The sequence below is a fragment of the Phalacrocorax aristotelis genome, chromosome Z (genome assembly GCF_949628215.1).
Source record: "Phalacrocorax aristotelis chromosome Z, bGulAri2.1, whole genome shotgun sequence".
Taxonomy (NCBI): domain Eukaryota; kingdom Metazoa; phylum Chordata; class Aves; order Suliformes; family Phalacrocoracidae; genus Phalacrocorax; species Phalacrocorax aristotelis.
The window spans coordinates 10,497,090-10,504,219 of NC_134311.1; positions in this window are offsets into that span (position 1 = coordinate 10,497,090).

Here is a 7,130-nt window from a genome sequence, read left to right on the forward strand (position 1 = left end):
GATCAGCCTTCAGCCACCAACGCCAAGATTAGTTATAGAGGGAAATGCAGGTTAAAGAGCTATGATACCATAAGTTGGCAAATATAAGAACCCTCTAAAACTCAATTTGTAGTTTTAGAAAGCAGGCATTCCCTACTGCAGCGCGAGGTGCACAGGGGATCGCTCCACCTAGTGTGCACGCCAAGTTGCTCGACTACAGGGGTTATATGCAATCAAAATATACACATTCATTAGATTTCTAGGAAATTATTGTCATATACTATTCTTGGAACTCATTAATATATGCAAATGTCCCTAATGCATGCACATTCATGTTCATTGGTGGTCGTTGATAGTCTTCCTCACCGTGTCCGCTGGTTGAACTCAGTCTCTGGGCAGCATATGCTCAGTTTGTTTTTGGCTTGGTTACACAATTCTTACTGATACTAAACTAGCTTGTTCTAGTACATTTCCCTTATTCTACTCAAGGATACAGTGTCTCCAGTCTCCCTTCTACCTAATCCCATATAGCAAGTTCTAAGACTACCTTATTCATAAAGTATTCCAAGTATTTCAAAACTTAGCTATGTTGCTTCAGTTAGAGGAGGCCGAATGTTCTTTTGAAGCTGGTATCAGGTATCAGTTACCCAAAAATAAAAACCAGGGTACACAGATGTCCATAATTACACAGTTGACATTGTGTTTTCAAAACTGTTAGAAGAATTTTTTAAGTATCACAGAAGCATAGCATCCCAGGTTGGAAGGGACCTCAGGGGTCATCTAGTCCAACCTTTCTGGGAAGAGCACAGTCTAGACGGCATGGCCCAGCACCCTGTCCAGACGACTCTTGAAGGTGTCCAACGTGGCCGAGTCAACCACTTCCCTGGGGAGATTATTCCAATGGTTGACTGTCCTCGCTGTGAAAAATTTCCCTCTCGTGTCCAATCGGAATCTCCCCAAAAGCAACTTGTGTCCATTCCCCCTTGTCCTCTCCATGGGACTCCGTGTAAAATGGGAGTCTCCATCTTCTTTGTAGCTGCCCCGTAAGTACTGGTACCTGGTGATGAGATCCCCTCTGAGCCTGCTTTTCTCAAGGCTGAACAAAGCCAGCTCTCCCAGCCTGTCCTCATATGGCAGCTTCCCAGTCCTCGGATCATCTTGGTGGCCCTTCTCTGGACCCCTTCCAGCCTGTCGACATCCTTTTTGTATAGCGGGGACCAGAACTGTACACAGGACTCCAGGTGTGGCCTGACAAGTGCTGAGTAGAGCGGGATGATGACTTCTTTCTCTCTGCTAGTGATGCCCTTTTTGCTGCAACCCAGCATCCCATTGGCCTTCTTGGCTGCAGCAGCACCAAAATCATCTGTTCTTTTTTCATTAAGCGTGAGTCCCTGCGGAATCAGATAATGTGCAGTCACAGAATCAGAGTAAATCCCACTTAGTCTGTGTTGTTAGATTACCTGGATGGATGGGAATAAATCTTAACACATATCATCACAAAATGACAGCCTTAGTGAACTTTGAAGATGGCAGAGGTAATGTAATTAGGAAATGTTGATGAGGCCTGTACAAGTTTGACATGAAAATGAGATCCCTTGAGCAATGATGCAGAAAATAAAAACGCTAAGCAGTATATGCTTAGGCATGCAAACAGGACAAGGGTTAAAGATGAATCAGGAATAATCAAATACCTAATAATTGCCTGAGCTGCTATTTTCGTACAAAGCCTGCACCTTTATTTGTGTGGACTATGTTTTCAAAGAATGGGTATGTTGATAAAACAATTTCTAATAATATTGGCATTTATGTGGCCACAGTTAGGCTTCAAAATTCACTGTCAAAAAGGGGTAGTTCATACTTAATACTTCTTTTCTCCATGTGTTTGATACAGATCAACAGTGACTTGGTCCACATTTGCAAATTCCTCTTTACAATTGGAAAGTCTAGAAAAAAATTTCCCACCAAAATGGAAAGTTCAATCTCTGTGGTCAATAAACATCAAAAATCCATTGGAATAATAGGAAATCTGAAAACACCCACATGCTGCGTTAGGCTTTCAGCAGTCGTATATGGCATCTTCTTGCTGAACATTTAATTTCACAGTCATTTAGAAAAGGTGGGAAACTTCAGCACTTCCTAGCATTTGGATTTGTTCATAGTTTAAAGAGAGAGAGGAAAAAAGGAAAGTGATCACACTATATAGTAATGGATCAAATTCAGCTAAAACAGTTTAAATATTTTTAAATAAAAAACTTTACACCATTGGAACCAGCAGGTTATAATATTTCCTAAAGCATTTAGTTACCTCGTTAGTACTGATCTATGGTAGTACTCGTCTATAGTTGATTACTTTAGCATGTATAGAGAAGTGACTGCATCCAACAATTTGTGAATGTGTTGTTCAATGTACAGTGCTTTTAATTAAATAGGTTTGCAGACTTAAGTTAGTCTATTTCTGTCTGCAACCTGCACATGACTAATTTTTAAGTCTTGCTAAGATTAGGCCCTGATAAGAGCAAAGTGTATCACAATAATAATCATTACAGAAATGTTCTGACTCATGTACCCCAAGTTATGTGTATTCCAAAGTGTAGGAGCTCAAGCAGGCAAGGCAAAAGGCCAGGCTGGCTGACCAGGGATATTCTTCTTGAAGTAAGAAGAAAAAAGAAAGTATATGGCCAGTGGAAGCAAGGTCAGGCAACATAGGAGTACTATAGGGATGCTGTTGGCCACTGCAGGGAGGAAGTAAGTTCAGCCAAAGCTCAATTAGACTTGAAGCTGGCCAGTACTGTGACGGACAACAAGGGCTTTTAAAAATACATTGATGGCAAAAGGCAGGCTAGAAATAACATTGGCCCATTGCTTGATGAGAATGTTCACCTCACAAGCAGGAACATAGATAAGGCAGAGGCGTCTAATGCTTTCTTCACCTTGGTCTTCAACACTGATGGTGGGCCCAGGGACCCCCAGAGCCCTGGACTAGAGAACCATGACTGTGGGAAGTATAAACTCCTAATAAACCCTGAAACTGTGCAGGACTTGCTACTTCAGCTGGATCCCTGTAAGTTGACGGGGCCTGATGGGATTCATCCAAGGGTACCTAAAGAGCTGGCTGATGTCATAGCGAGACCTCTCTCGATGATTTTCAATGATTTGGGGAATCTGGAGAGGTCCCAGTTGACTGGAAGCTGGCAAACGTTGTCCCAGTCTTCAAGACGGGCAACAGGGATGATCCCAGTAACTACAGGCCTGTCAGTCTCACTTCCATGTCTGGTAAAATTGTGGAGATTATTCTGGGAGTTATTGAAAAACACCTGAAAGACAATGCAGTCATTGGTCCCGGCCAGTCACTAGTGAGGTTCCTCAGGGATCCGTCTTAGGGCCGGTAGTCTTTAATCTCGTTGTTAATGACTTGGATGCAGTACTTGAAAGAATACTAATGAAGTTTGCTGATGACACAAAGCTGGGAGGAGCTGTTGACACTCCTGAGAGCAGAGGGATCTGGGCAGACTGGAGAGCTGGGCAATCACCAACTGTATGAAGTTTAACAAGGACATTTTGCACCTGGGACATGGCAACCCTGGATGTTCATACTGACTGGGGAATGAGAGGCTGGAGAGCAGCCCTGCAGAGAGGGACCTGGGGGTTCTGGTCGACGGCAAGTTGAACATGAGCCAACAGCGTGCCCTGGCAGCCAAGAGGGCCAACCGTGCCCTGGGGTGCATCAAGCCCTGCATTGCAGCCGGGCGAGGGAGGGGATTGTCCCGCTCTGCTCTGCACTGGGGCGGCCTCACCTCGAGTGCTGTGGGCAGTGTCGGGTGCCACAGTACATTAAGGGTATAAAGCTACTGGAGACTGTCCAGAGGAGGGCCATGAAGCTGGTGAAGGGTTTAGAGGAGAAACCATATGAGGAGCGACTAAAGTCACTTGGTTTGTTCAGCCTGGAGGAGGCTGAGGGCAGGACTCATGGCGGTCTGCAGCTTCCTCACAAGGGGAGGAGGAGGGGCAGGCGCTGATCTCTCCTCTCTGGGGACCAGTGACAGGACCCGAGGGAATGGCAGGAAGGTGTGCCGGGGGGGTTAGGTTGGGTATTAGGAAAAGGTTCTTTACCCAGAGGGTGGTGGAGCACTGGAAGAGGCTCCCCAGGGAGGCATCACAGCACCAAGCCTGGCGATATTCAAGAAGCACTTGGACAATGCCCTCAGACATAAGGTGTGAATTTGGGGTTGTCCTGTGCAGGGACAGGAGTTGGACTCGATGATCCTTGTGGGTCCCTTCCAACTCAGGACATTCTACGATTCTGATTCTGTGTGACTATAGCCTCCATTTGTCTTGGCAAGTACAGCAGCTGGTGCTGACCTAGGTCAGTTTTGATTCCTCATTCAGTTCCCTAGTAAGGCATTTTATACTGTATGCTGAGTTCTGGCCTAAGTAGATCCCAAGGACTTCCACTTCATAAAACCCAAGGCAGGCCTGACAACAAAGGTTTAATGTGAAGTGCTACTACAAGCTGTTTGCTGTTCTTTCTAAGAGCTTCCATTCTAGCTTAGAAAAATATGCCAGCAGAATTATATCATCTGCTGAGAAGCTTTGAATTCTTAGCAGAAGAAAGTTTCTTTTCAAGGGGCTTTTGAGATCTCTCAAACATACTTTTACTAGTCACCTGATGAATCAAATCTGGAGCACTTAGCACACAGATCAACTTATTTCAGGTTTATTGCTGTAGATAGGGAGCCAGCTCTGAGTTCTGTGCTAGGCACATACTTGTTTTCAATGTCCTCTGGTCTCAATAGATCATACACCATGGACCAACCTCCTGTCTGGCACATTACCTAGGCATAGATTTGACATCCTTTCACTGAAACAAAAACTTCATCCTGGTGACATCCTTAAGGTTTTCTAGTTGTTGGTGATGTCAGCAGCAGATTTTGTGGTACACTTACATATATTTGTGTGTTTATGTACATGCATGCTTACGTGTACCACAACAGAGTTGAACAGTGCCACTTAAAACGAGCAATAGCCATTATTCGTTTTCCAGATAATATGACAAAAAGTGGATATTTAGTTGTTACATGTTAGAAGACAGAAAAGAATGTCCACCGCTTTGCAAATGATGCGAGTTTCTCCCCTTTTTGCACCCAAGCTGTGTTAGCACATACTCAGTTTTGCTAGCTCGGGAAAATCCTCACTGAAAGCTACTGCACAAATACATGAAGGCAGAAGAATGCCAAGATGCTTCTGTGTCTATTAAAAACAAAAAAAACCCTATTGTAACATCTTACAACATTCTCTAAGATCCTAGCTTGCTTTGTATATCTTGCCTAACATGTAGTGATGCAGTCCCCAGATAAAGGATTTTTTTGCTGTGCCCCATCACTTCCCTGCAAATTTAAGTTAATTTTGTAGTATCTCTTAATATACCATTTCTTGGTGTTGCCAGAATAAGTTTATTAATATAAAGTTTTTGGTCTTGGTAAGTCATGACACTTTTCACATAAAGGGGTAATCTGTAACAGAGCGATCCCACAATAACAAAACCAAAGTTAGATGAGTATAGATTTCTGAAAATAGCACATGTACAAACACAGTTAAAGAGCACATTAAAAAGCTAAAGCTTCAAGAACAAATGTATAGTAGGCAACCAAAATTCAACAGACAGGCACATCATTTCAAAGACATGTTTGCTAAATGTAGCTTCTCAGACGTTTTCCCAGGAAGGGGTTGGTCTATTGTTAAGCACTGTAAATCCTGAATAATCTCTTGGGCTGCCTTACACGTGAACCTGCAATGGATCAAATGAGCAATACTGGCTAAGGCCGTGATCAAGACTGTTGCGAGGATATATATGTGGAAATTCATCAGAAGTGTAGCAGTACAAGCGTGCAACTAAGGGTCTGAGAAACAAGGTTTGCTGGAAATAATGTACTAATTCAGGCAGTTCAGTTACATAAAGCAAAAAAAGTTAAGAGCTCTTGCTCACAAAATCCTTCACATCTGCCACAGATGAGGCAGGCAGGTATCATGTGATGAAGATGCCATCATATGCCAGAAAAGCTTGACAAATTTTTTTCTTGTTTTCCATTCTATTAGTCTAATGAAAAATGTAATTTGAATATTCACCTTAATTCTAAACTACAGTGTATCAGTTGCAGGAATAGTAGGAAATAACATTCCCCTTTTGAGCTGAACATCTTGGATCTGCTGGAATAGCTGTAAAGTATTATTTTCCCTTTTCATAGTCACCACAGTTGTTATACGTTAAAACTACTTCGTAAAACTTGACTATACATTTGTACATTTTAGAATAGAATATTTCAGTTGGAAGGAACCTACAACAATCATCCACTCCAACTGGCTGACCACTTCAGAGCTGACCAAAAGTTAAAGCAAGTTAAGGACATTGCCCAAATGCCTCTTCAGCACTGACAGGCTTGGGGCATCGACCACCTCTCTCAGAAGCCTGTTCCAGTTTCTGCTGCTTAGGCTGTTCTCTGTGCCTAAATTTCTCTCCCACTCTTCAAGATGACTTTTTTTTTTTTTTAAATCATCTAATAGTTTACAACATACTTTACAGTAAGACACTAGCTATCAAGTGGTGGAGTATTCCTGTCGTTACAAGTTAAAAGTCCTGTTCAAGCTTTTGTAGAATTTCAAGCCATTTTACAAGCTACAATATATTAACTTATCAGTGAAGCATGACACTTATACGGCAGTTAAAGATTCTACCCCTCAAAAAGTCACCTAATTCTAGATTAAAAACAGTAAGAGCCATAAAACAGCTAGGTTTCAAAAAGGAAGTGGAAAAAAAAGCAGGCAGAAAATGCCATTTCCTTACCAGGATATTTGACCAGGGTTAATACTAACCAATGTTAACTAATAAGACTGTGAAAAAGCACCACTGAGCTTAACAGTTCCCAGGGCCCCTTCTCTGCTGACAAAAACCACGGTCAAGAAACAGACTTATTGTGCTGAAAGATAGAAATGTGGTTGGTATGGGTGTCGGAGTTGACAGTCACTGAATCACAGCCATCTCCTACATTTCCATCTAGGCCACTTTTAAGTACTGAGATGGTTTGACTTCTTGGTGATTATTTTGATCTGAGCTATGTCAGAAAGACATCCTGCAAAGTTCCTGTACACTATCAACT